This window comes from Mus musculus, chromosome 17 (assembly GCF_000001635.26).
Source record: "Mus musculus strain C57BL/6J chromosome 17, GRCm38.p6 C57BL/6J".
NCBI classification, from domain to species: Eukaryota; Metazoa; Chordata; class Mammalia; order Rodentia; family Muridae; genus Mus; species Mus musculus.
Window position 1 is genome coordinate 47,950,119 of NC_000083.6, and position 27,001 is coordinate 47,977,119.

The 27,001-nt window shown below is 49.6% G+C and overlaps 1 long non-coding RNA gene across 4 annotated transcripts; it reads right to left on the reverse strand.

The window, feature by feature from the left end:
- Gm29938 lies at nt 1-26,756 on the reverse strand. 4 transcript variants are annotated; one of them, XR_385619.2, is made up of 4 exons: nt 4,937-5,780; nt 3,611-3,771; nt 2,002-2,095; nt 1-900 (listed from the first exon to the last, which is right to left on the reverse strand). It is a non-coding gene; the product is annotated as a predicted gene, 29938 (long non-coding RNA). The 4 variants fall into 4 exon arrangements; XR_385620.3 differs by adding an exon at nt 2,998-3,067 and having other exon boundaries at nt 1-2,095; XR_385618.4 differs by lacking the exon at nt 4,937-5,780 and adding an exon at nt 26,324-26,756 and having other exon boundaries at nt 1-2,095.
- Between the last annotated feature and the right edge of the window lie 245 nt (nt 26,757-27,001).

Here is a 27,001-nt window from a genome sequence, read left to right on the forward strand (position 1 = left end):
TGTGGGTACACACTGCACACACTCATACATACAGAAACAAATACACATTTTAAAAATGTTTTTAAAAGAAGAGTGATCCTACCTTTTGGTTTACTAGGAATCGTCTCATCCATCTAGTGGTTGGTTATACAGATTGTCTCTGGATTTTTTAAAATGATGATAAACACCATGGCAAGGGGCATCTTTAGAGAGAGACTGTTGAGGGGGCCGATTGTCCAGTGGTTGTTTGCTTGTGTGTCCATCTGCTCCCATTTCCCACTGGAGCAGGCCAGCTCTGACCTACTCAGGACTGGGCAGCTGAGCTTGGCCCCGGTTCCCTGTGGGCGACTAGAAACTAGTGAATTGAGTGTCCTGGACCAGATGCCCTGCCTGACAAGCAATGAGCCTGGCTTTCCTGTTAGAACACTCAGGGGTCTTCACTGGCCCTGTGCCGAGCCTGCAACCTCTCTTACAGATATTCCTAGCCTCAAAACTACTAGACTCCAGATTCCCTGAGCAGTCCACCCCATGTCTAGTCTTCAGAGGTAAACCTGGCTTGTCCTCCCAGCCTAGGCTCTTCCCTCCTCAGACCTCCATCCCTAACTCTCTCTCTGGTTCTTTTGTTAAATTTTAAAGCTGAGGCCCCAGTCCACAGGGCCCTTTCACTGGTCCCAGTTGTGTGACTTCCTGGCTCCTGAAGAAGCAATATTCTCTCTGATCCTGTTTTTAACAGCATCACCCAACTTGGCTCCTGGAGTAATGCTTCCCACCCCCCACCCCCTGCCAGCACTCCTCACCCACTGTTCCACCCCCTGCGGTCCACCACACCTAAGACACTTTGTCTCTTCCAGGAAGCTCTAGCAGATTAGATCCCAGGATTGGAAGAGAAGGTCAGTCTGTCTCCAGCCTTTCAATGGTCTCCTGGGGTAAAGAGGAGGGAATCCGGTTGAGGATGTGGCTCAGTGCTTGCATGCTTCCTAGCAAGCACAAAGCCCCGGGTTCAATCCCCAGGACTCCCTAAGCCAGGCTTGATGGCATACACCTATAAAAACAGCATCCACTGGGAGGGCTCTGGAGGCAAGAAGGTCAGAAGTTCAAGACCGGCCTCCGGCCTGGGGTAGAAGAGAGCCAGAGTCAAAAACAGCAAAATAAAGCAGACTGGAGAAACGAAACTTGCTAATTTGATTTCTTTCTGTCCAGTGCTTGTCGTATTCCCAATTCTGGGGTGTTTTTTCTGTAATTTTTTTCGTGCATCTCTTCTCTCTCCCTATTCTTGCCTTCTCTTCTCTCCCCGCTCTGACCCACAGCCGCCCACCCTCCTGTCCTCATCTCCCCTCCTCTCCCCTTTCTTTTTCTTTCTTTTTTTTTTTTTAAGTTTTTTTTTTTTCTTTTAACTTTCAAGGTCATTCCGGACTCCCTATGCCGCCAGTCCCTCAGTGAGACGTGAGCGCCATTGGCGTCCGTGGCCTCTGTTTCCGTGGCAACCCAGTAACCATTAATTTTCAATTAAAGGAGACAAAAAGCTGGATGACAGCTCCGGGTCTGCTGAAGATGTCAAGAATCTGTATTAATATACAGCAAGAGAGCATAATTGTGTGTCCATCTTCCAGAGCGGTGAAAAATGGAGGGATAATTACCGGCTCGAAAGCCACTCTGTAATTTAGTTCTTACTGTCACCACAGCCCTACACATTAGCATAAATTAAAAGCAGGGTTTATTGTTATCAAAGTGCATTGATATCGCCAGACCCGCTTTCTTCCTTTTAACTGTTTGTTGTGGGTGAAGTGACTCCCCAGTTCTCGCCGGGGTCTCCCTGGGATAGAAGGGAAACTCCAGTGCTAGACCTGGGAGGTTGCGATCATTTTTTTTTTCTTCTGCCATCCTTGGGTCCTTGGGTGGAGGGAACTGGAGGGAAGGTGGTATCTCTTGTGGACTGTGGGTGATGGGCAGGTGTGCTGCACTTTTATCTCACCTGTGAGGGCGTCGGTATGCTTAAGAGTTCTTCAGCTGTTTCTCACTTACCCAGCCAGGTTCATCTTAAGTCCATCTCCAGTCCCGCTGGTCCATGGTGGGGGAGGGGATCTGATCCTTGGTGTGCAGAAAGATCGAGGCCAACCTGTTAGAGAGATGGGTCAGCACAGATGAGTCTCCTCTCCCTGTCTGGAGATGGAGATGCCAAGAGACGGGATCTTCTTGATTTCATGGTTCAGGATATTGTCAGCTAAAGTGGAGACACTCCAAATTGAGCCAAGCATATTCTGGGCCACCTAGAGCCCCAGGTCCCCAGACAGAGCTCTCTGGAACCCTCCCTTTTGCCGTTTGGCCATACTTCCCTGTGGCCTTTAGTCTTGTCACCCTGCAGCCTCAGCTCAGAGGAATCAGAGTGCCTCAGAGTATCTCTCTGCCGGAGTGCCTGTGACAGCCACAGAGACCCAAGTGTTTCTACGATGTGGGGCTTTTCTTGTATTCTATCCAGAGAGAGCTGTCCTTCAGAGGGGAATTTAGTGTAATTACCCTTAAGGGAAAGATCCTTACACAGCCAGTCACAACACTGACCTCCTAGCTGAGGTTTGACAGCAAAATTACAGGCTGTGTACTCAACACAGGGGTATCCTCCCTTTTTGAGGGGTGGGAGGAGGAAGGAGGAGAAAGCAAAGGAGATGCAGACGCTTTGAAAGGAGAAGGGCTGGCTTCCAGCTGCCAGGCACGAGGGTTCTCCTTGGCAAGGCATCGACAGGGCAAAGAGAAGGAACCCTGAGGTCCCCGGGCACTCTGGCTGCCAGGGAGGAGGGGCTGGGGCAGCCGCCCGCCCTATTCCTGTGTGAGCCACACAGTCTGCAGCCCTATGATCCCCGCAGAAGTTCATCAGATTCCAGGCTGAGCTTCGGAGCACTAGAAATTATGTAATGAAATACTTATAGCATGTCTCCCAAACACATCTGTCCCTGAGTCCTTCCCATGGTGCGGGCATGTTCCTGTACCTCAGAGAGAACACATTCAAGGGCCTGTAAGCCTCACCTGTGTTGCCTGGGTAAAGCTCACAGGCACATGGGTTTATCTCTCAGGCTGTCTGTCACCTGGCAGGACGCTAAGGACAAACAACGGATGACTTTTCTTAGAGAGGATTAGAGAGACACTTGGTGGACTTTGGAATCCCCCGCTAGGAGTGGTGGAAAATTTTGAAATCTTACTGAAGAAGCAGCTCTAAGAGACTTCTCCCTCCTGGGGCACCCCTTCCCTTCCATCTCTCGGCCCCACCTCCACCCAGCCCAGGAGCTCTGTGCCGTGAAGTCCCCTCCACCAGTCAACAACACTGACTTCTTGGAGTTCCTGCTGAGTGTGACCTTAAACCCATTGTTCTGGATTCCCAGCCTCCTTGTGAATCCCGCAAAGTCAAACTGGACTTTTGTCAAGGAGAGGGTCTTTCCTGTGCCTGCAGACTTAGCTGTTCCTCACCTCCTCCTGTCCTGGAACGGGGTGGTCATTTTCTAGCTCATCTTTCCAAGAGGGAGTAGCAAAGAAGACAGAGTGCAAGGGTCCCAAGTGGGAGACCCAGTGTTTACTGAGCATCTACTATATACCCACACACAAACACCCGCCTCTCTTCCTTCCATCTTCCCGTCCAGGTTACCTGGTTAGCAAAAGGCAGAGCCAAGATGGCAGAGGAGATTCCTGGTCCCACCTGAGGACTTGTCACATGGCCTGTGCTGCTCCTGATCTAGACTCATGGGGTGTCTTCACATTGGAAGTGTGTAAGGAGTTGCCCGTCTCCCTGTCTTCAGAGCTTGCTGCCTGGAAGGGAGAAAGGGTTCTTGTAATATTCTATGTGGGTGATGAGCCCATGGCTTCCTGCATGAAGGTTTCCCAGCCCATACCCACCTCAGCCAGGCCATGGGCAGCAACGTGGATCTTCCTGCCCATTGGACCTGGTCCTCTAGGCATCTGCCCTCTGCCTTTACAGATACAGAGTCACCTTCCAGGGAGCCTCAGCCATCCCTCCCGGCCCTGGTGACTATGTCCCCCCTCAGTTAGGGTCTCCTCAGTCGGTGCATGCTCATCATGTGCACAGAGCCTTATCAGTTGAACCCCAAGTTCCCCACATGGTGGAAAACAGATAGTCAGTACATCTGGACAATGGAAGGATGCATATTTGGCAATACAGAGACACTGAGGCAGGCCTGTCAGTGTCTCAGAGGCTGAGCAGGTCTGATTTTATGTGAGAGATCACTCTGGTGTATGTTGGATTGTGAGGTGTAAGGTTTTTTGTTTTTGTTTTTTAGCTTAAGTGTGTGTGTGTGTGTGTAGTATTCTATGTGGGTGAGATGTGTACATCTTATTATAGATGGGGTGGCCCATGATTGACTGTCTTTTCTCAGCTGTTTACCACTTTTACTATTATTAATTATACTTTATTTGTATGTGTATGTGTGTGTGTGTGTATGTACAGGTTGCATATGTATGTCAGAGGACATTTTGCCAGACTCTCTTCTTCCACCACCAGAGTCCCGGCAACTGAATTCAGGTAGTGAGGCTGGGTGGCAAGCTCCTTCTCCCCCTGAGCCATCTTGCTGGCCCTTCCCACCTTTACTTTTTGAGACAGGGTCTCTCAATGAACCTGAAGTTCATCAGATGGGCAAGACCAGCTGACCGGTAAACTTGAGTGATCTTCCTGTCTCCATCCTCAAACCTAGGTCAGGCTTTTGACATGGGCTCGGGGCATCTCGATTCGGGTTCTCCTGCTTGTGTGCCAGACATGTTACTGATGGAGCAGTATCTCAGCTCCTTCATGTGGGGTTTCTGCCTCCATCCCACCAGCAGGTCCTTCTGGGAACCTTCCTTTCTAATAGCTGCAGACCAAGAAGGGCTCCTTTCAGCCTCCCTCTGCTGCCATTTAGCCCAGGAGGACCCAGAGCTACAGCCTGGCTCTTCTCCCTCCCCCAAGACTCAGGTAGCTTACCTGGGCGGGAGTCCACACCCGGTAGTCCAAGGGTGCCCCTGGGAGGCCCCCACCCTAGCCTCCAAGTGGCTCTCCTCCCCACAGATGGTAAATCCTGGCCCCGGAGTGGCCACACAGAGCATGCCTCTTAAACAAACACTCCTCCTTGCTGTTTGTCTCTCTGGCCTTTAAACAAACTCTTTCAAAGGTTTCTGCTGATAGTGGGAGATTTGCTGAAAACCATTCCTTGCTTAAAAGCCCTGGGTTTATGCTGCAGGGTGGGGGTTGCGGGGCCTTCAGGCCTGGCGTTTCTCAGCCTCGGGACCACATGTTTATCTGGGCCTTGATAGAGAAGCAGCAGAGGCTAATCTTTATGGAAAAGAAAAATAATAAAAGCAGGAAAGGGGAGGGGAGAGTCGGGGAAGGTTTGGTTCTTGTCACCATCTCCAAGAGGCTGTGGCAGGTTGGGTTGTGGCGGTGCCCACCAACTCTGCGGTGGGGGTGGGGCCCAGTGCCAGAGTGGGCAGGGCCCCCTGGACTTTGTACAGAGGCAGGTGAGCCTCCTCTTGGCCTTCCATCCCCTACAGAGACTGGAGAGGGCCTCTTCCAAGAGCATTGGGCGGGAATAGGGTTAGCGGTGGGGGTGGGACCTGATAGCAATCACGTGGTCCTGCTGTTTGTCCTCCTCTGCCTTCAACCTGAATTCTGGAAGCATGGCGTGCCTTTTAGCATGTCCTTCAGCATGCCCGCTGATCTTGTTCAAAAATCATTCCCTTAATTCAGTGTTTCTCAACCTGTAGGTCTCGACCACTTCGGGGTTGAACGACCCTTTTACAGGGGTCACCTAAGACCAGTGGAAAACACAGATATTTATATTATGATTCGTAACAGTAGCAAAATTACAGTTAGGAAGTAGCAACAAAAATAGTTTTATGGTTTAGGGTCACCACAATATGAGGAACTGTATTAAAGGGTCACAGCATTAGGGAGAACCACTGATTTAATTCCTACAATACAACAGACCCCAGGAATAGATTTTGTAATGAGCTCCGCTCTGCAGCTGGGGAAACAAAGGCATAGAAAAATCACTGGGGCACACCCCGAGGTTTGGGCTCACGTGGTATGGTGTGTAGCTGTCACATTTGAAAATGACTCTTCCAAGTGGGGAACTTTTGCTGTAGGGAATGAAACTGTTTCTCCCGATCCTCCAATTTATCCAGAATGTTCTCAGTTCCATGGTGTCACTCACCACACCAGGATTTGTGCTTTGAGACAGGGTCTCATGTACACTTGGCTGGCCCCAAACTCCATATGTTGTTGAGGTGACTTGTTTTTTTCTTTTTCTTTGTTTGTTTGTTTGTTTGTTTGTTTTTTGTTGTTTTTTTGGTTTTTGTTTTTTTGTTTTTGTTTTTCGAGACAGGGTTTCTCTGTGTAGCTTTGGCTGTCCTGGAACTCACTGTGTAGACCAGGCTGGCCTCGAACTCAGAAATCCGCCTGCCTCTGCCTCCCAAGTGCTGGGATTAAAGGCGTGCGCCATGACTGGCTGGTGACTTGTTTTTTCAAGGTAGGGTTTCTCTGTGTAGCTCAGGCTGTCCTGGAACTCATTATTATGTGGACTAGGCTGACCTTGAACTCAAAGATCCACCTGCCTTCTGAGAGATCAAGTGTGTGCGCCACCGCCACCACCTGGCAAGATGCCCTTTTTGTCTTATTTCTGTGTATGTGTGTGTATTTGTGCATGTTCGCAGGTGCAGGAAGAGGCTAGAGGTGTCAGATTCTAAATGCCAGGAATTTAGGCATGCACCATCATGCCTTGCTAAGCACATGGAGGTTAAGATAATGCGACTTACTAGAATCTGCGGTTTATCACTAGTTGTTCTTGTTGCTTTTAAGACTGCGTCTCTTAGCTGGGCCATGGTGGCACACGCCTTTAACCCCAGCACTCGGGAGGCAGAGGCAGGTGAATTTCTGAGTTCGGGGCCAGCCTGGTCTACAAAGTGAGTTCCAGGACAGCCAGGGCTATACAGAGAAACCCTGCCTCGAAAAAACCAAACCAAACCAAAAAGAAGAAGAAGAAGAAGAAGAAGAAGAAGAAGAAGAAGAAGAAGAAGAAGAAGAAGAAGAAGAAGAAGAAGAAGAAGAAGAAGAAGAAGGAGAAGAAGACGACGACAACGACTGCATCTCTTTATAGCCCTGGCTCTCTTCCATCTCAGAGATCCACCTGCCTTCCACTCTGTGATGGGATCAAAGGTGTGCACTTCTATGGCCAGGTTCATTCTGAGGTTTATGAAAGAAGTAACAGACAGGGGCTGGAGAACTGGCTCAGTGGCTAAGAGTTGCTCTTCCAGAGGACCTCAGCTTAGTTCCCAGCACCCACATAACTCACAACTGGCTCTAACTCCAGTCATCTCTAACTCCAGCACTGGGATTCAATGCTCTCCTTTGGTCTCCATGGGCATCTAGAGTCAGGTGATACACAGGCATGTACTCAGGGGCACACATACACATAAAAAAAAAATAATAATAAGTGACATCTAGAACAGTGGGGTGGGCATGTGTGGGTGATTTGCTCTCTTGTTCTCATCTCATAATCCACCTCCAAACCCTCAAGGCAATCATATGAACCCCTGAGGTGGGAAAAGCTGTGGTGGGAGGCGTGACTTAGCCTGTAGAGTACTTGTCTGGTGTGTGCAAAGCCTCAGGTTCGAGCCCCAGCAGTGTATAAAACTGGTTGTGCTGGTGCACACCTATAATCCCAACCCTTGGGAAAGGATCAGAGGTTCAAGGTTACCTGTAGCTACCATAGACTCCTGGGAGTGGGAGAGAAAGGTGCTGAGACAAAGGCCAGAGTGGACCATCTACAACTCCAAGACCCATTAAGACGTGAAGGCGGGGTTTGAACCACACTAAGTGGCAGTGTACTTCTTTCTGACACCTCTCCTTTTCATCTTTGTCCCTTGACTCTGGAATCCAGAAAGGTCAAGTGGCTTGACTGCTTCAAGATGGCCTTCCACAGGCTGGAGAGTGGCCCAGGCCAGGGTCTTAGGTAGAACTGGTGTAGACTTCTGGGCTCCTGGGTGCTGAGCTTGTCGGAAACCTCTCAAGGACAGAGGCCCAAGCAGGGGCAGGTGCCACACTGTCTGTTTGTGAAGTCGATCCGGTGGCAGGTCCGGCTGGAGCAGAGGGCCAGGTAGGAATTTCCACAGCAAGCAGCCCAGGAGCTCAGGCAGGAAGCCACTCCCTCCTCTTGTTGACAGGCCACACCCCTCAAGTTAGCATGGGCTGACATTCCCTCCCCCTGCCAAATACCTTTGCCTTCCAGAAAGCACCTTTCAGCACATGAATGAGCTGCCCCCAGGAAGGAAGAGAGAGAGAGAGAGAGAGAGAGAGAGAGAGAGAGAGAGAGAGAGATTAGGGCAGAGTTGTATGAGTGACTGTTTCCCACCTCTCTCCTTCCATTTTGTATTACTCTTTCTTTATAGAGAAACATCCGGCTTCCAGACGTTTCCTTCCACCTAGCAACTCTTGCTGTAAGATACATGCATGACTCACACCAAGGTAAACATGACTCGTAACGGCCTCCAAAGCAACCCTTTTCAGGGAAGAGTCTTGGCAGCTGGCCCCTTTGAGGATTCTTTGATTCGCTCAACAATTTCCTTGGGTGTTCCTGGGGGAGACTCTGTTGCTGCCCCACCCCTCACTGCCCGCCTATGCTGGGATGTCTCTCCAAACTGTTCAACTAGCCATTGTCCCAGCTTTGGACTTTTTGGTAATGGTAACCTGGTTATGTGACTTGTCTTTAGGTATGCTGCTAGCAGCCCGAGTTCTATTTTGCCCCCATCCATATGAAATGTTGGGGGACACTGCCTACATCGAAAGGGGGGGTCTACCTTTCGACAGGCCTTCAGGTGGATGCTGCCTGGTTAGTTAGGTGATGGAGGCGAACTCGCTGGGCAGGCGCTCACCAGGGACGTCAGACCTTGGGGTGGGATGTCCACCAGGGTCTCTAACAGGAGCTTTTTCTGTATCCTTAGCAGAGGAGGGGCCCGCTGAGAGTTTTCAGAAGACACAGGGCTCAGGGATGTTAAGGATCCGAGCAATCATCTGGCCTAGTGGCTTGGAGAAGGTGCAGCCTTGGGGACAAAGCTCAGTTAATAGTGTTTGCCTTGTATGCATGAAGTCCGGGGTTCAAGTCTCAACACTGCATTCATCAGGTCTAGCGGGGAACTTGTAACCTCAGCATTTAAGAGAACAGGAAGATCATGGGTTCAAGATTATTGAGCCAGGACTACCTAATGAGTTCAAGTCTAACCTGGACTGCTGCCTTAACAACAACAACAACAACCACCACAACCACCACGCCAGGGGCCTGACTCAGAGCATCATTATCCACAAAGTCAGTCTGAACTCAGTCTCCTCAGGGACTGTACAAGAAGTCAAGGGGAGGGGAACGGAGTCTCCCCCAGGAATGCCCAAGAACATTGTTGAGCGAATCACAGGATGCAAAAAGGGGCTTCTGCCAAGGCTTCTCTAGGAAGGGTTCACAAGCATGAAGACCTGAGTTTGGGCCCCCAGTACCCATATAGAAACTGGTGCTATAGCCCACGGCTGTAATCCCAGCGCTGGGAGGTGGATTTACAGACAGGTAGGCTCCTGAAGCTCATGGCCAGCCAGTCTAGACCAATGTGTAAGCTTCCGGTTCGGGGAGAGACCTTCCCTGAATGCACATATAGACCTAACCACTTAGGAGGTGGAGACAGGAGGATCAGAAGTTCAAGATGACATCTAGCTGCATAGAAAGTTCCAGGTCAGCTCAGCTATGTGGGACCCTTTCTGAAAAACAAAAATAAAAAGAAACAAAGGGCTGGGGAGATAATGGACTGGTTAAAATCCCACTCACTCCAGAAACCTAAATAAATGCTGGGTTTATTTTTTTTTAATTTTTAATTTTTTTATTTTTTTGGTTTTTCAAGACAGGGTTTCTCTGTGTAGCTCTGGCTGTCCTGGAACTCACTTTGTAGACCAGGCTGGCCTCGAACTCAGAAATCTGCCTGCCTCTGCCTCCCAAGTGCTGGGATTAAAGGTGTGTGCCACCACCGTCCGGCTAAATGCTGGGTTTATTTATTTAGGTTGGAACAGGATTCTCAGAGCAAACTGGTTAGGAAGACAATCCATACTGATGAGCTCTGGGTTTGATTGAGAGAGCCTGTCTCTATGAGAAGGCGGAAGGGTGACGAGGGAGTGATTCTGCACATCAACCTTGAGCCTCAACACACATGCACACACATGCACATACATACATACACATGCATATACGTTCACACAATGCACATAATGCACACATGCACTTACATACACACATATGCACTTGCATACACACACATGCACGTACATGCACACACATGCAAATACGTGCACACACAATGCACATAATGCACACATATAAACACATGAAGATACATACATACATGTATGCATACCACACACATAATAGAAATTAAAAAGAAAAAAACAGTAGCAATAAAACAATGTGTGTGGAGGGACCTGGAGAGATGGCTCAGTGGTTAAGAGCACTGACTGCTTTTCCAGAGGTCCTGAGTTCAATTCCCAGCAACCACATGGTGGCTCACAACCATCTGTAATGGGACACAACCATCTGTAATGGGGTCCGATGCCCTCTGTTGTCCTTCCTCTCTCCCCTCAGCACCCCTCCCCCACACTTTCTCCATTTCTGCTCACCTGGGGCCAGCATCACCCTCAAGCATCCAGTCCTTGAGTCAGCACAAGCTTGTTTGCAAGACCTACTTTCTGGGGTGTTGGGGAGACACTTTGCCACACAGGTGGTGAGGGTATGCTGGGGACAAGGACAGATTGCATACTGACTTTAGAGAAGAGTGACTTAAAGACAGAGGAGGGCCACAGAGCCCTCGGAGCCTGGGGACCAAGGCTGTCTCAGTCCCTAGCAGGTCTCAGCACCTAGCAGCCAGACAGCAGAGATGGGAGCGAAGAAGGAGCCTGGGCCTGGCACCCCAGGGGGTTCTCATTTGGGGGACCTGAGAGCTGAGCCTTTGGTCCCCTGAGCCTCCCAACACTCCGAGGGCTGTTGATACAATTGCATCTGCAGTGCTCAACTCTCTCTCAGCTTAATGACTTAAAAGCCACTCGAGGCTCCAACTGACCTAGAGTCAAGCCCCGTGTGGGCAGGGAAAGGAGGGTGGTCCAGGACACATGGTGGAACTATGCCTCAGACCTTCCTTAATGACCATCACTGGGGTCACTGTGGATGGAGTCACTATAATCCATCCGTCCTTCCCCCACCTCTCCCGTCAGGAAACCCACTTTCTAACCTTTCCTCAGACCCCTTCCCATGCAAACCCAGAATCTTTTGGGTGGTTAGACCGGACATGTCTCCAACTACCAAGGCTGAGGTGAGAATCAGAAAGTAACCAAGGCAGAGTATCTGGGTGAAGGTGAAGCCTGTCATCTGGTGTTAGGGGTGGGAGGGAATTTTTTTTTTTTTTTTTTTTAGACCGTAGAATGGAGGCACTGGTAAATACTGAGCAGGGATGATAGAGCGACATGCTTTTATTTTATTTTATTATTTTTTGTTGTTTTGTTTTGCCTCAGACAGGGCTTCTATATTCCAGGCTGGCTCAAATGCCCTATGGGATTTACAGGCGTGCAACAACTTGCCTAGTTTTGGTTTGCTTTGCTTTTTGTTTGTGTCTATGCACCGCCTCACCTAGTTGATTCGGTTGTGGGGATCAAATCCAGGTCTTTGTGCAAGCTTGGCAGGCACCTGACCAACCCAGGCACACACACAGCCCTGCTTTACGGAAGGTTTCATGGTTTTGGAGATTGGATTCATGGCACCTTTGAACACTCCAGGCCAAGTGCCCTACCACTGAGTTAGATCTGTAGCCTTTGATTTTCTGAGACAGGATCTCTCTACGAAGTCCAGGCTGGCCTTGAACTTGGGATCTTCCTGCCTCTTCCTGCTAAGTGCTTTGGTTACTGGTGCGTGGTCCTATGCCCAGCAGCAAACAGATTTTAATTTAAATGATCTTATTTTATTTTTAAATTATGTGTATGTGTCTGGGTCTGGGTAGGGTATGTGCAAGAGAGGACAGGTGTTCTCAGAGGCCAGAAGAGGGTGTCGGATCCCCTGGAGCTGGAGTTATAGGCAGCTGTGAGCCACTCTGCAGGAACGGTACGTGCTGTTCACTGTGAGCCATCTCTCAAACACTTTTAAAAACATTATTAGTATTATGTGTATTATTTACTTGTATGCATGCCTGCATAGGTGTAGCCACTCATGGGGTGAACACGGTGCGTGTGGAGGTCAGAGGACAACGTTTGGGAATAAGTTCTCTCCTTCTGCCATGTAGGGATCCAACACAGGCCATCAGCCTTGGCAGTAAGTGCCTTTACCCACTGAACCATTTCACCAGCTGAAAACACATTTTAAAAAAGGGCGTTGATGTTCACATAGACCAGCCTAGGGGTAGGCACAGGAGGGGAAGCAATTAGAAAGCTATTGTGATGGCCAGGTGAGAATTGTTGGTGGCCCAAATCTGGAGAGATGGCCAGGTTGTAGCTAATGTGTCCCATCAGATCCATCCATCAGTGGGTGGGCTGTTGGCAAGGGACAACGGCAGGGGGGTGGAAGCTGAAGCTCTTGTTAAAGGAGGAGGGCTTACACATTGGTGATGTAAATACCAACTGGTAAAATAGTAAATAAAATAGTAAAATAGTCAAATAGTCAGATGGTAGACTGACATGCTTAGAACATACAAAGCCCTCCCTCCTTGTTCCTATCCACCACACTGCATAAGCCAGGCAAAGGTGCTTGTAATCCCAGAACTCAGGAGGTCAGGGGAGGAGGATCAAGGATCCAAGGTCATCCTGGGCTATATAATAAGTTACAGGCTAGCCTGGGCTACACAATACCTTGCCACAAAACAAAACAAAGGCTACAGGTGCTTGAGGCTCAAAGGAGGCTTCTCCCTGTCCAGTCCTGGGTAGAACTCTCAGATCTTTAGAAGGAACAGGCGACAGCCTAGTAGAACAGAACTCGTTTTATTTAAGTTTGTTAATATGATTTATCACTTTTAAATATTTAGACATATGGAATGTGAACCCTCATTTGTACTTTTGCCCCATCCAGGGATGAATGGAAAACTTCTGAAGGCTGGGATCATGTCTTCTCAGGTTTGATCACCCTACTCCGGGCCCCTGGTAATTTCCACCAGACTAGAAGGAGAAACAGACCCCAGCCTGGCAGTAACATGTGCACTCTGTATGCCCTGGGAAAGGCTGGATTGTTCAGAGGTCTTTAAAAGATGTGTCCTGGGATCGGGGAGGCAGCTGATCCCAAACCCAGGAGAAGGCAGTATGGGTTGGAAGCCCAGTGTAGCTCTGGAGGATCTGCTGTTGTTCAGCTCCTGGTGTGTCTTGTCAATTAACGTGATGCTTATAACTCCATTGGCTGGGGAGATACAGGGTCTGGCACGCATGACTTCTAGAAAGCATCGATTATTGCTAGCTCATAAAGTGGCCCCTTGGAAGGGATGTTTGAATTTTTAAATTACATTTTGTTTATCTATGCGGTTCTTTCCTTCCCTATATGGGTCTGTGAGATGGAGCCCAGGTTGGGGTATTTGGCTGCAAAATGCCTTTATTAGCTGGGCCATCTCCAAGGCTCCTGGAACAGGCACGTAAACCAAGCTAAGGGTCGGGGCAGCCTGTCATCTTGGCACTCGGTGGCTCAGGCAGAAAGACAGACAGAAGGGTGGGCTGCATGAGACTCTCTCAGAACCAAAGGATCTTGGACCAAGGTGAGGGCTCAGCAGGCGAAGGCACTTGTGGGCACAAACCTGCACATCTGAGTTCAATTCCTAGTCCCTATGTTAAGTTGATTAAAACCTAACTACTACACTACACCAGCCCTATTTATTTATTTGGATGTGTGTGTGTGTGTATGTGTGTGTGTGTGTGTGTGCGTGTGTGCGTGCGTGTGTGTGTGTGAGCATGTCTTAACATGCCATGGGCCCACATGTGGAAGTCAGAGGGCAACTTCAAAAACTTAGCTCTTTGTGTTTCTCACGTGAGTTTGGGGGATCAAACTCATGTTGCCAGTTGCCTTAGGGTTTTATTGCTGGGAAAAGACACTATGACCACAGCAACTCTTATAAAGGACAACATTTAATTAGGGCTGGCTTACAGTTTCAGAGGTTCAGTCCATTATCATCATGGAGGGAAACATAGCACTGTGTAGTTGGGGGCGGAGCTGGAGAAGGAGCTGAGAGTGCTACATCTTGATCTGCAAGCAGCAGAAGGAGACTGTGTGTCACATGGGTGTAGCTTGAGCATATATAAGACCTCAAAGTCTGCCCCCACAGTGCCACACTTCCTCCAACAAGGTCACAACTCTTAATAGTGCCAGTCCCTATAGGCCAAGCATTCATACACATGAGTCTATGGAGGCCCGTCTAATGTGTCATCTCGACCCTATTTTGTTTCTTTGTCACAGGGTCCATTATGTTGCTCAGGCTGGGTCCAAACACTGGGCAGTGGGTAGTAAACCTGCTCCAGGCTCCTGCATACTGAGATTACAGGTGATGTCAACTAACGAGCATGCCTGGTAATCCTAGCATCTTGAGACTGCAGCAGGAAGATTCTGAGTTTGAGACCAGCCCAAGCAACATCACAGACCCTTATCTCAAAATGTAAGGACTAGAACTAGACAGCAACACATACCTACATCTAACTCTTAGAGGATGAAGTCAGAAGAATCAGAAGTTCAAGACCAGCCTTGGCTACATAGCAAGTTTTAGGCTAGCCTGCTGTCATGGGTTGAATGAGACTGGCCCTCATAGGCTCATGTATTTGAATGCTTAATCATCAGTTGGTGGACTGTTTGGGAAGGATTGGGAGGTGTTATGACTTTGTTGGAGGAGGTGTGGCCTTGTGAATGGGGTTTAAGGTTTCAAAAGCCCACACCAGGCCTAGTGGCTCTCTCTCTGCCTGGGGATCAGGATGCAGGATGTAAAGCTCTCAGCTACTGCTCTAGTGCTGTGCCTGTCTGCCTCCTGTCCTGATAATGGAGCAACCCTCTGAAACTGGAAGCCAGCCCACCAGTAAATGCTTTCATTTACCAAATTTGCCTTGGTCATGGTGTCTCTTCACAGCAATAGAACAGTAACTAAGGTACCTTCATTTCATAAGACCTTCCTTTAAACAACCAAAAACAAACCAGAAAACTAAGAGGGACATAGTTTAGCGTTACTATGTTTGCTGAGGATGTCCTAAACTCTAGGTTGGATCCTTAGCACACAAAAAAGTAATAAATGCCGCCTTTCTGGAGGCAGAGTCAGTTCAAGACCAGTGTGTGTGTGTGTGTGTGTGTGTGTGTGTGTGTGTGTGTAGCAAGTTCCAGTACAGCCAGGGCTACATAGTGAAATCTTGTTTCAAAAAACTAAAGGAGCAGGGAACTAGAATGTCGGCTCAGTAGTTAAGAGCCTGCACTGCCCTTGCAGAGGACATGAGTTCGAGTCCCAGCTCCATCGGGGGTGAGGCTGGTGCTATGTGTGCTCATAGGTTGGAACTCCAGCTCCAGGGGAGTCTGACATCTTCTAGCCTCTTCAGGCATCTGCAATCCCATAAAGAAATTTCTCCACTTCACCTCAAGATAATGAAGACAAAAATATTTTTTTTTTTTAAATCAACAACTTGCCAATATCTATGCTCCTAAGGACGATGTTGAGAGGCATGTGCTTGTGGGTGTGTGTGTACGGGTTGTGTGTGTATGGGGTGTGTGTGTGTGCTTCAAGTATCACTCTCCAGGACCCATGTACACACACACACACACACACACACACACACACACACGCACGCACGAGCGCACACACACACACACACACACACACACACACACACACACACAACCGAATGACTCTCCTTCTCTGGTGGAGTCCTAGCCACACCCCCTTCAGATGCCTGATTTTCCTCCCACCCTGCTCCAAGCCCCACACCTTGCACCAAGCCTCCCTCCCTGCCCCCTGCCCCCTCCCTGCATCCTTCCCTCCGACCCCCCCCCCCCCCCGCCTGCCATAAATCTGGAGCTCCACAGTGTGTAGGGATGTGGGGGTGAGGGGAAGAAGGGGAATCTGGTGTAAACCTGCAGCAAAGCAAAACCAACCTCGGCTAATGAAAACGGTGATAAATCTCTGTCTATCAGGTTGTTGTAAGCACAAACATTGCCAAACAAGGGCGCAGCTGGCCTGCAGGCACTCCTCCCTCCAGCGTGCAGAGCTTTAAATGGGAATGGTTGCTTTATACATCTGTTTACTGCTGGAACGCAGGAAGGACTGAGACCAGAGTTTTTAGCCAGGAAATGGGAAACATGCTAGGTGAGGAACCCCCACCCCCCCATCCCCTATACCTGAGCACAACCCTGCTGGCCAGTCCCCAGCCTCCTCTGTCCCTGATCTGGCAAATTCTCTCTGATACAGTCCACTGGGTGCAGACGTAGGGGACAAGATGCTAGCCCTGTGCCCAAGCTAGCTGATATTCAAGGCTCCAGAGTAAGGCCTCAGCTTAGCTCCAAACATGCACTTCTGGCCAGGTAGACCTATTTCCTGCTCTTTTCAAAGTTCTTCATCCAGCCTGGAACGTCTCATCCTTTTCCTTCATCTCTCAGAAGCATCCCTGGACCCCACCTCCTCCAGGAAGCCTTCTCAGCTGCTCTTCATGGATCTCCCTGAGTGCCATTCCATAACAACAGCCACTGGGACCCACAGGTGCTGGGACACCAGAACTGGGCAGGGAAGAGGTCTGGGCTCAGCTAGGCATCACCACCCAGACCTGGGCAGGCGAGCCTATGTTGTATTCTCAATCTGTAGGAAAGGAAAAGGTAGGCCTGGGGCGTAAGATTTGTTGCCAAGCCTGACTCCCTGAATTTGTGTCCCAGCACCTGCATGGTAGGAGAAAACTGACTCTTGCAGGTTTCCTCTGACCTTCACGTGTGCTCCACGGCCATCATGTGTGTGCATGTGAGCAAAGGCATGTGTAGTGCACATATGAGAAATGAGCATATATATATGTATATATATATGTATATATATATGTGTGTGTGTATATATGTGTGTATATATGTGTGTGTGTGTGTGTGTATATATATATATAGTCTATGTGTCTCTGTGTGGATGCGTGTACGTGTGAGCAAGCAGGTCCCTATGGAGGCCGGAGCTACAGGCTGTTGTAAACTGCCCAAAGTGGGTGCGGAGAACTGAACACTCAGGGAACTGGGGAAGAGCAGCAAGTGCTCTTAACTGCCGAGCCTTCTCTCCAGCCTGCCAATAGATTAAATAATAATGTAATTTGTCGTCGTCGTCATTGTTTCTTTGTGTAGCCTGGGCTGCCCTGGAACTCACTCCAGCTTCTGCATCCTGAGTGCTGGGGTTAAAGGCGTCAGCCACCACTGCCTGGATTGACCCTTTATTTTTGTGGTTGTTATGAGATACACAAGGGACACAAGACATCCTAAAAGGGCTGGGGGACAAACCATTTTGTCTTGTTCTGTTCTGTTTCTGAGCTAGCGTCTTGCTATATATACAGCCTAGGTCTGCTTTAACCTTTGACCCTTCTACCTCTAAGCTTTACCACCGGATCCAGCCACATGTGTACAGTTGTCTTATTTGTTTATTTTATTGCAGGAGATTTTTTTTTCTTTTTCCTTTTGAAAGAGTCTCACTATGCATACATGGCTGGTCTGGAATTCATTATGTAGACCAGGATGGTCACAAACTCACAGAAACCCACCTGTCCCAACCTCCCCAGTGTTGTGAATGTGGATATCATGACTCCTAGAATTTTTTTTCTTTTAAATAGAATCTCATACTTGCAACAATCTTCCTGCCTCAGCCTCCGGAGGCACAGATTATAGCTTTGTGTCACCATGGTATATGTGGCTTCTCCTATTTGGCTCAGGCTTGAGAAGGTCTGGGTCAGTTGTTTTGTGTCAATTGGACCCAAGCTCGAGTCATTTGGAAAGAGGGACTCTCAGTTGAAAAAATGCCTTCAGAAGACTGGCCCATAGTCAAGCCTGTGGGGTATTGTCTTAATTAAAGATTGAAGTATGTGTGTGTGGGGAGGGGGGAAGCAGCCCACTGTGGGCGGTGCCACTCCTAGGCAGGAAGGTCCCCGGTGGGTTGTATAAGAAAAAGCAGGCTGAGTAAGCCAGAAGAAGCAAGCCAGTAAGCAGCACTCCTCCATGGCCTCTGCATCAGCTCCTGCCTCCAGGTGCCTTGAGTCCTGACCCAACTTCCTTCAATGATGGATTGTGACATGGAAATGTAAGGTAAATGAACCCTTTCTTTGCCAAGTTGCTGTTTTACAATAGAAACCCTCAGTTACCAGGAGAGCCTGCTTTCTGCCCCAGTCACCTGAGGTGAGCAACACTTGATGCTCATTCCAGCTTGTCTCAAAAAGACTGTGACCTAAGCAGAGGTGATGAAAAATCCTGCCTAAGATGAGGCCCAGAGTAGCTATGTGTGTTGCCTGGGATCACACAGCAAAAGTAAAGCCGAGCACCAACATCTGGGCATGGCAACCCCCTGCTAGTTGTCCTAGCATCCATGTGGCCAAGGTAGAGGACTATAAGTCTGAAGCTAACCTGGTCTGCACACAGCTAGTTCCAGGCCAGCATAGGCTACATGGTGAGTCTTCTCTGTCTCTGTCTGTCTGTCTGTCTGTCTGTCCATCTGTCTGTCTGTCTGTCTCTCTCTCTCTCTCTCTCTCTCACACACACACACACACACACACACACACACACTCACACACACACACACACACACACACACACACACACACACATACAAAGACCCAGCAGTGTGTGATGCACACCTTTAACCCCAGCACTTGGAAGGTTGAGGGAGGCAGATCTGAGTTTGGTCTACAGAGGGAGTTTCTGGACAGTCAGGGCTATACAGAGAAATCCCAACTCAACCACCTTCACCCCCAAACAAACAAACAAACAACCCCCTGAACCATGGGAGAGAGTTCAGGTTTTCTCAGCTCTTGACCGAAACCTCCTTTAACACACAAATCATATAGTATCTGGTTTATGAGCAGCAGTGAGCTGGGGGCACTAGGCAGAGCCTGCCAGCACCCCGCCCAGTGCTGCCACCTCAGGCCTGCTTCAGTTCACTCACAGCTGGCTTAGGAGTGTGTCCCTGAGCCCCAGAGCAGTTCAGCCCAAGTAGCCTCCTCTCAGTGCCAGGCCTTTCCCCCAGCGGGAGTCTTAAGAGTTTACATGGGGCAGCTGGGGAGAGCCAGGGATTTTAAAACTCAGGAACCCTTAACATTCTGTTTTTGTTTTGAAGACAGGGTATCACCATGTAGCCCTTGCGGGCCTGGAACTCACTATGTAGACCAGGCTGGGTTTAAATTCACACCTCTGCCTCCTGAGTATTGGTATTAAAGGTCTGTGTCACCACCCTAGGCTATGTCTTTGTTTGTTTGTTTGTTGTTTTTTTCTAGACAGGGTTTCTCTGCATAGCCCTGGCTGTCCTGGAACTCACTCTGTAGACCAGGCTGGCCTCGAACTCAGAAATCTGCCTGCCTCTGCCTCCCAAATGCTGAGATTAAAGACATGTGCCACCACGGCAGGCTTAGACTGTGTCTTTTGTTTGTTTGTTTGTTGTTTCTTTTTTTTTTTTTTAATTAAATCAGGGTCCCTTGCCAGGTGGTGATGGTACAGGCCTTTAATCCTGCAGAGGCAGACAGATCCCTGGAGTTTGGAGACAGCCTGATCTACAGAACAAGTTCCAGGACAGCTAGGGCTACACAGAGAAAACCCATCATGAAGAGCCAAACACCAAAAACAAGCAAACAAATAAACAAATTATAAAAAACCAGCCAAACAAACAACAAACCAAACCTATCCAACCCAAGACAGACAGACAAACAAACAAACAACCCCACTCAAAACAAACAAACAAACCAAACAAAATAACTGTTCCACCTCAGTTACAGGGTCTCTTGTAATCAGGATGTCCTTGAAGTTGCTTTGTAGCCCAGGCTGACCCCTTTTTACTTCACAATCTCCAGTAGGTAGGATTGCAGATCTGTCCACTATTCCTGGCCTTAGGTACAGGATTCTAACCTGAAGGTCTTATAGTCCATAGGGGTTCCATGAGTAAGCTTTAAGTGTTTTTAGAATCCAGGGGCTTGAGGATGGGATTAATAGGGTTAGAATATTTGCCTGAAAGCATGAAGCCCTGAGTTCAATCTCCAGCACACATATAAAAGGCTGGGAGTAGCTCTATGTATCTGTAACCCCAGATGTTGGAGGAAACAGGTGACCACAGATGCTGTGGGGGAGACAGGTGACCACAGATGCTGTGGGGGAGACAGATGACTACAGATGCTGTGGGGGACACAGGTGACCACAGATGCTGTGGGGGAGACAGGTGACCACAGATGCTGTGGGGGAGACAGGTGACCACAGATGCTGTGGGGGAGACAGATGACTACAGATGCTGTGGGGGACACAGGTGACCACAGATGCTGTGGGGGACACAGGTGTATCCCTGGAGCTTGTTGCCCGCCAGTCTAGCTCCAGGCTCAGTGAGAGAAGAGCAAAGATTGACAGAATGGGACACAGGTCTTCCTCCTCTGGCCTCTGCCTACACAGGCATGATCTAGAGCTCCAAACACCACACACACACACACACACACACACACACACACACTCAAAAATGAGGGTTTTTCAGTATAGAAGGGAGGTAGCTGCTGAACATGTCAGGTAGGCCTTATCCTACCTGTGTGTCTGTGTGGATAAGTTAGTTTGCTTTGCTATACAACCAGAAAAGCAGGCTGGCTCACCAGGAGACTCCCCCACAGCCTACAGTAGATGCTCCTTGTTCTCAAAGGCAAGCTGTAGCCACATTTCCTGGGAGTGACCAAGAGTGGACACTGAGGTCCATATCCATGAAGAACAAAGACACAGACAAGAAGGAAAGAAGGATCCAGGCCAAGCCTGACATGAAAGAAGGTGGAGGGGCTGGTGAGATAGCTCAATGGGTAAGAGCACCCGACTGCTCTTCCGAAGGTCAGGAGTTCAAATCCCAGCAACCACATGGTGGCTCACAACCATCCGTAATGAGATCTGACTCCCTCTTCTGGGGTGTCTGAGGACAGCTACAGTGTACTTTCATAAATAAATAATAAATAAATCTAAAAAAAAACAAAAACAAAAAAAAACAAAAAAAAAAAAAAGAAAGAAGGTGGAAACCTTCATACCAAGAGTTTCGAGGGTACCAGTTCTCAGTATCTAACCACCATCCCAGCGTTTGAGATGCTGAGGCCAGGTGATGAGGAGCTCAAGGACAGCCTGGGCTACATTGAGAGACAGCATCTTAAAACAATAAAGCAAACTTGAACTTGCATGTACTGAAGCAGCTTGGTTTTAAGGGGTGGAAATGAAAAGAAAAGTCATATTTTACAGGGTTTGGGATGTAGGTCAGTTGGTAGAGTGCCTTCCTAGCATTCAGAAAGTCATGGTGCTGAATAAACCCAACATAGTGGGGTGTACCTGCCATCCCAGCACTTGGAAAGTAGAGGCAGGAAGACCAGTAGTTCAAGGTTATCCTTCACTACATAGTCTGAAGACAGCCTACACTATACGAGACTTAGTCTTTAAAACAATCGTGTTGTGATATGGTAAAGATTAAAGGATGACCGAGTGAAAACAGGCCCATTATTAAATATATGAAATACCTATCTATCTATATGAAATCTATCTATCTATCTATCTATCTATCTATCTATCTATCTATCTATCTATCTATCTATCTCTATGTAGCTGGCTGGACCCTCATTTCCAGTGATGTGCTCCCATGTTCACTGAATTCAGCTTTGACTACAAAACCAGGGATCTTTTTAAAGTAATGTGTAACACGCATTTGTACGTGCACGGTTACATGTGTATATGTACAAGACACCCATGTCTTTCTCTATTGCTCTCCATTCTTTCTTTCTTAATATTTATGCATTTTGTGTGCATGGGTGTTCAGCTTGCACCTGTGTCTGCGCACCACATCCATGCCAGGTGCCAATGAAGGTCAGAAGAGGGCATCAGATCCCCTGGAACTGGAGTTACAGATGGCTGTAAGCTACCATGTGGGTGCTGGGAACTGAGCCAGAGTCCTCTGCAAGGGCAGCCCCACCTTCACTTTTTTTCTGATACTGAACTGACCACTCACTGTTTTCACAACATTGGCTAACCAGCAAGTCCCTGGGATCTATCTGCCTGCCTCCAGGCTGCCCTAAACCCAGCTCTGGAGCTCTAGGTGTGTGTGTGTGTGTGTGTGTGTGTGTGTGTGTGTGTGTGTGTGTGTGTGTACACCATGCCAACGGTTGTGTGGGGACCTAAACTCACATCTTCATACTTGTGCAGCAAGGACTTTACCCTCTGAGCCATCTCTCTAGTCCGAAATCTGAGGATCAGCTTCAAGGACTTGAAGAACACCCCAGTTGTCTAACCTTGGGTAACTGGCATCCAGGGAGTTTGTAATTTCCTCCCAGCAGCAGATGGGTATTCACCAGGTCTCAGCTGAAGTCGCTGTTACTGGCATTTCAATAGTGCTTTGCTTCTTTAAAAAAAAAAAACAAAAAAACTTGTATTTATTAGTATTATTATTGGTGTGTGTGTGTACGTACATACCAGAGCAGTTATGTAGATAGAGGTCAGAGAATAACTCTGTAGAGTGGGTTCTTTCTTTCTGCCTTAACTCTGGGTCCTGGAATTGAACTCAGGTTATCTTCACCCCCTGAGCCATCTCATCTGACCATTTTTCATGATAATATATATGAGTGTGTGTGTGAATTATCTATCTGAAATATCTATCTATCTATCTATCTATCTATCTATCTATCTATCTATCTATCTCCAGGCTCCCCAGCTGGCAAGTTTTCCCTGGAAGCTGTCAAGCCCTCCTAGGAAGATGTACTGAGAATGTAAAAACATAAAGAGTGGAGAGCAACAGTGGAGGACATGGGCTCTGCCCTCTGGCCTACACACACACACACACACACACACACACACACACTCACACCTATGCATATATATATGCGTGCCACAAATACATAAAAAGATCCCTGATTTTGAAGTCAAAGTTAAATTCAGTGAACATGGGAGCACCTCACTGGGACATTATGAGGATCCAGCCAGTTGGTACAAACTGAAGCTTGTCCCGGGGATCACCATACTAACCAAGGAAGAAATTGGCTCCTTTGTTTCTTTTTTTTCCAACACTTTGTAACAAGGTCTCGGTATTTGAAGGGCCTAACACTTACTAAAGAAGGATGACCTTGAACCCCAGATCCTTCCACCTCCCAAGTGCAGGATTGAACCCAGAGAGCTTCAGCAGGCTAGGCAAGCTCTCTACCAACTGTGCTACACTCCTGGGACTCCACGGGCATCTACAGTTTAGTTTGTTGACTTCCGGTCTCTCTACGTAGTATCTTTTATCTTTACTAAACATGTCAACTTCGCTGGACAAGCACATGCCCGGCCATGCAGCTCTGGCCCCTAAGCCTGACGCAATGTGTGACCGATATTTACTCCACGAGTCAGTGAAAACTCAAAAGCCTGTCCGCAAGGCTTGGAAAGCTCGCTGACATCGTGAGAACCGCTCCTCAAGTTTGGATCCTCCACATGGAGGACCCGCAGCTGCGCCAAGAGTCCTGTTAGGGGTCGAGAGAGTTGGCCTCTGGTCCTTTTCGCTGTCCAGCTGCAGAGCCACTTCTCGGATGGCCAAGCCCTCGCTGTTTTGCTGTGTGCTTCCCCAGACCGTGGGAGATCAGCGTGCTCAGGGCTCTCCCCCACCCCAATGTAGATGCTGGTCTCCAGGGAGTTCCTGCCAGCTGGGAGTGTAGGGATTTGGGGATAATTCAGCCACTTAATTAATGAAGAAGAAGGGGAAGATAAAGGCAGGGGAGGGACGCAATCCCGGAAGAAAAAGTCACCCTGGCTGGCCAGCTGCCCCAGCCACTCCCTTCTCTGCATGCCCCGCCAGTTCCCGCCGCCGCCACTGACTTTCTGACTTCTTAACTTGTCAGCAAATCCCAGAGTTAAAAATGCACACGCACCCCGGCCAGCCGCCAGCAGGCCCGTCTGGCCGCGGCTCCAGATGTGGGGCCACCGCGCGGGCCGCCCGCCCCGCCGCGCAGACTAAACAATCGGCCTTGGCCGTGAGCGCAGCGCAATTCCAGATGCCGCGTCGCCCGCGCCGAGCGCTAATTGGGCCGCGGGCGCGAGGCTCTGTCAGCGCCAGCTTGGCCCTGCCCGGGACGGCCTTGGCACGACGCCGGCCCGCTGGGCTACCTAGGGCGGGGGCGGAGTGGGGAGACTGATCAAAATGGGTGTGGGGGGAGTGTAGAGGGAGAGAGACTCGGGCAGCAGACAGACAGACACAGACAAATAGACACAGAGACACTAATACACACACAGATAGGCAGACAGACACACAGGCAGGCAGGTAGGCAGGCAGGCAGACACAGACACACACGCCCCACATACTTTGACCTCAGAGTTTCGAAGATCAAGAACACAGACAGGGGCAGATTCAGGAAGGGTCAGAGCGGGCCTCGGTAAGGTTTAGCTACGGAGACGAGGAGAACCTCCCTGCCTGGAGGCAGAAGACAGGGAGAGAGACTGTGAGCTGGAGACAACTATAACCGGCGGATTGACCCACCATCACCAAGAGCACTGATGGACAGCAACGTGGCGGGTGGCCAGCGGCGGACCTTAATATACGTCCATCTCTCTATTCCATGGGCTCTTCTTCCCACATTTTCACCTTTTCTAATTTTTCCGGAGTCTGGGACTGAGTCTGCCCGCCAGCACAGTGTGAACCTATCTTGGCTGGGTGAAGGAGATGCCCTTGTCCCCACACAAACCTGAAATGTGGACATTTCACCTCAAACACAAGCTTGGAAACACCAATACACCTTAGACATCGTGCTGGTGAGACTGTTCTGAGGCAGAGGGATGTCCCAAATGACTTCTTGTTCACCTCCCGCAGGCAGCCACACAGTCGGGACGCCTCCTTTTCTATATGCTGGGGAAGAGGGTATTCCACTAGTTCCGAGACTAGGGGATGATTTGCTAGAGGCCTGAGGCAGGGAAGCCCAATGGAGACCACCCGTGGGAGCCGGGAACCCGGCATCCCGCCCCCGCTGGCGGCCCTGGCAGCCCAGGGGGCGAGCGCCGAGGGCAGTGCGGCGGCCGGGGCGGCTCTCAGAGGCCCCTCTCTGACAATCTTTCCTTTGTTTGTTTTCTTAAATCTGGGAGGCCCGAATTCCTGCCGGATTCCGTAGGTTTCACTCAGGAAGGAGGCGCCCCCATCCCCCTCACGCCGGGCAGGGGCTGCGCCGGGGGAATGGCAGGTTCTTCCCGGAGGAAGGAGGCTCACAGCCCCGCGGCCCGGGCAGGCGGAATCCCGGGCGCCCTGCCCGCGCGTGCCACCACGCAGCCCCAACCGAGGAGAGGGAGCATTGGAAGGGGATGGGGGGCGCAAGCCAAGATCGCTTACACACACACACACACACACACACACACACACACACACACACACACGAGGAAAGTGCTTCATCCCAGACTCAGCCCACACCCTTCCATCCCCCACCCACATCCCTCTCATATTTTGGTCTCCAAACTTGAGCCTCATTAATTTCCAAAAAAAAAAATTTCCCCCAATAAAAGGCAAACATGGAAAGAAAAACAAACTATTAGAAAACAGAGGAGGGCGGAAATGTTATTTAAAAGGTTACCAGACCACATCATTTTCCAGTGATATTATATACTCCCAGCAGTATCCAAAATATATATGGGATCTGAGCCAAGAATGAAAAAAAAAAAAAAACCATAAAAACCCTTCACTTAGACACAACATCTGGACCGGAGAGCGAACAAACCCTCCATTTATCACACTTAATCCTCCGTAGAAGCAATCGACGGTTGACTTCTGTTTTGCTAATTTAGCTGCTTTCAAGCGCCCGCCCAGTCCAGACTGGGAATTCGGTGTCACTTGTGGAGAGCCCAGCCCTGCCCTGCCCCCGACCGAGTTAGCTCCCTCCTTCGCAGAGGGAAAGGAAAAAAAAAGAGAGAGAGAGACCATTAAAGAACAACGTTTTATGAATTCTCTTCACTACCGCCCACTGAGGTCAGTGAAATCCTCGCCTCTGACCTTGATCTGTTCCTTCCCTCAGCACCGGACACCCACTTCCTTGCGGGCCACGCCCCCTCTCCTGCGCAGTCTCCGTGGAGCGATGGCAAGGCAGCCTGTCTAAAATGCCAGCCTGGTTAGCTTGTCCCTCTTCCAAGCGTTGCCAGCCACCTACCTGGGCAGTGTCTGCTGACCTGGCAGCTGGACCCTTAGGTCAGCTGGGAGAGGGCAGAGGGGCGTCGTGTGCCTGGAGGTGGGAGCCTCTGTTCCCTGGAAGTGAATGAGAGGCAGGAGATCTTGACGTGGCTGCCCTGGGCCTGCAGCCGGCTGGAGAGACAATGGGAACTTGTGAGAGTGCCAGCCAGTGTGAGCATAGCATTTGGGGATTAGTCAGTGAATCCCTGGGACCCTGGCCCAGTGGGGCTGGTGCCAGAGGCAGGGCCGACCTCCTTCCTTTCTCGGTAACCTTTCCTAAGGCCGCCTGGCTCTTTCCTGATCTTCCACGCTGCCTTTCAGCCTCTACAAGGACTCTGGATTTGGAGCTCAAGACAAAGACTTTTGGTGTGACCTTTCTCCCCTGCAGGGAGCATGGAGCGCTGGGTTCTGCTTTCCTGCACCTGCTGAGAGGAGACAGAGACCAACCATGTGCCAGCTCCAGCTGCCCAGCTCAGCCTCTCTCTCGGAGTCCTGGCAGACTCTGTCATACACGCTCAGAACACCAGTACCTTCTGGGCAGGGTGGCTCAGGCCTTTAAGATTTATTTTTATATTTAATTATTGGGGGTTGGGGAGGGTGCTGCACACTGGGCACGCGAGCAGCTCTTGATGCTTTCCCGAAGACTGCAGTTCAGTTC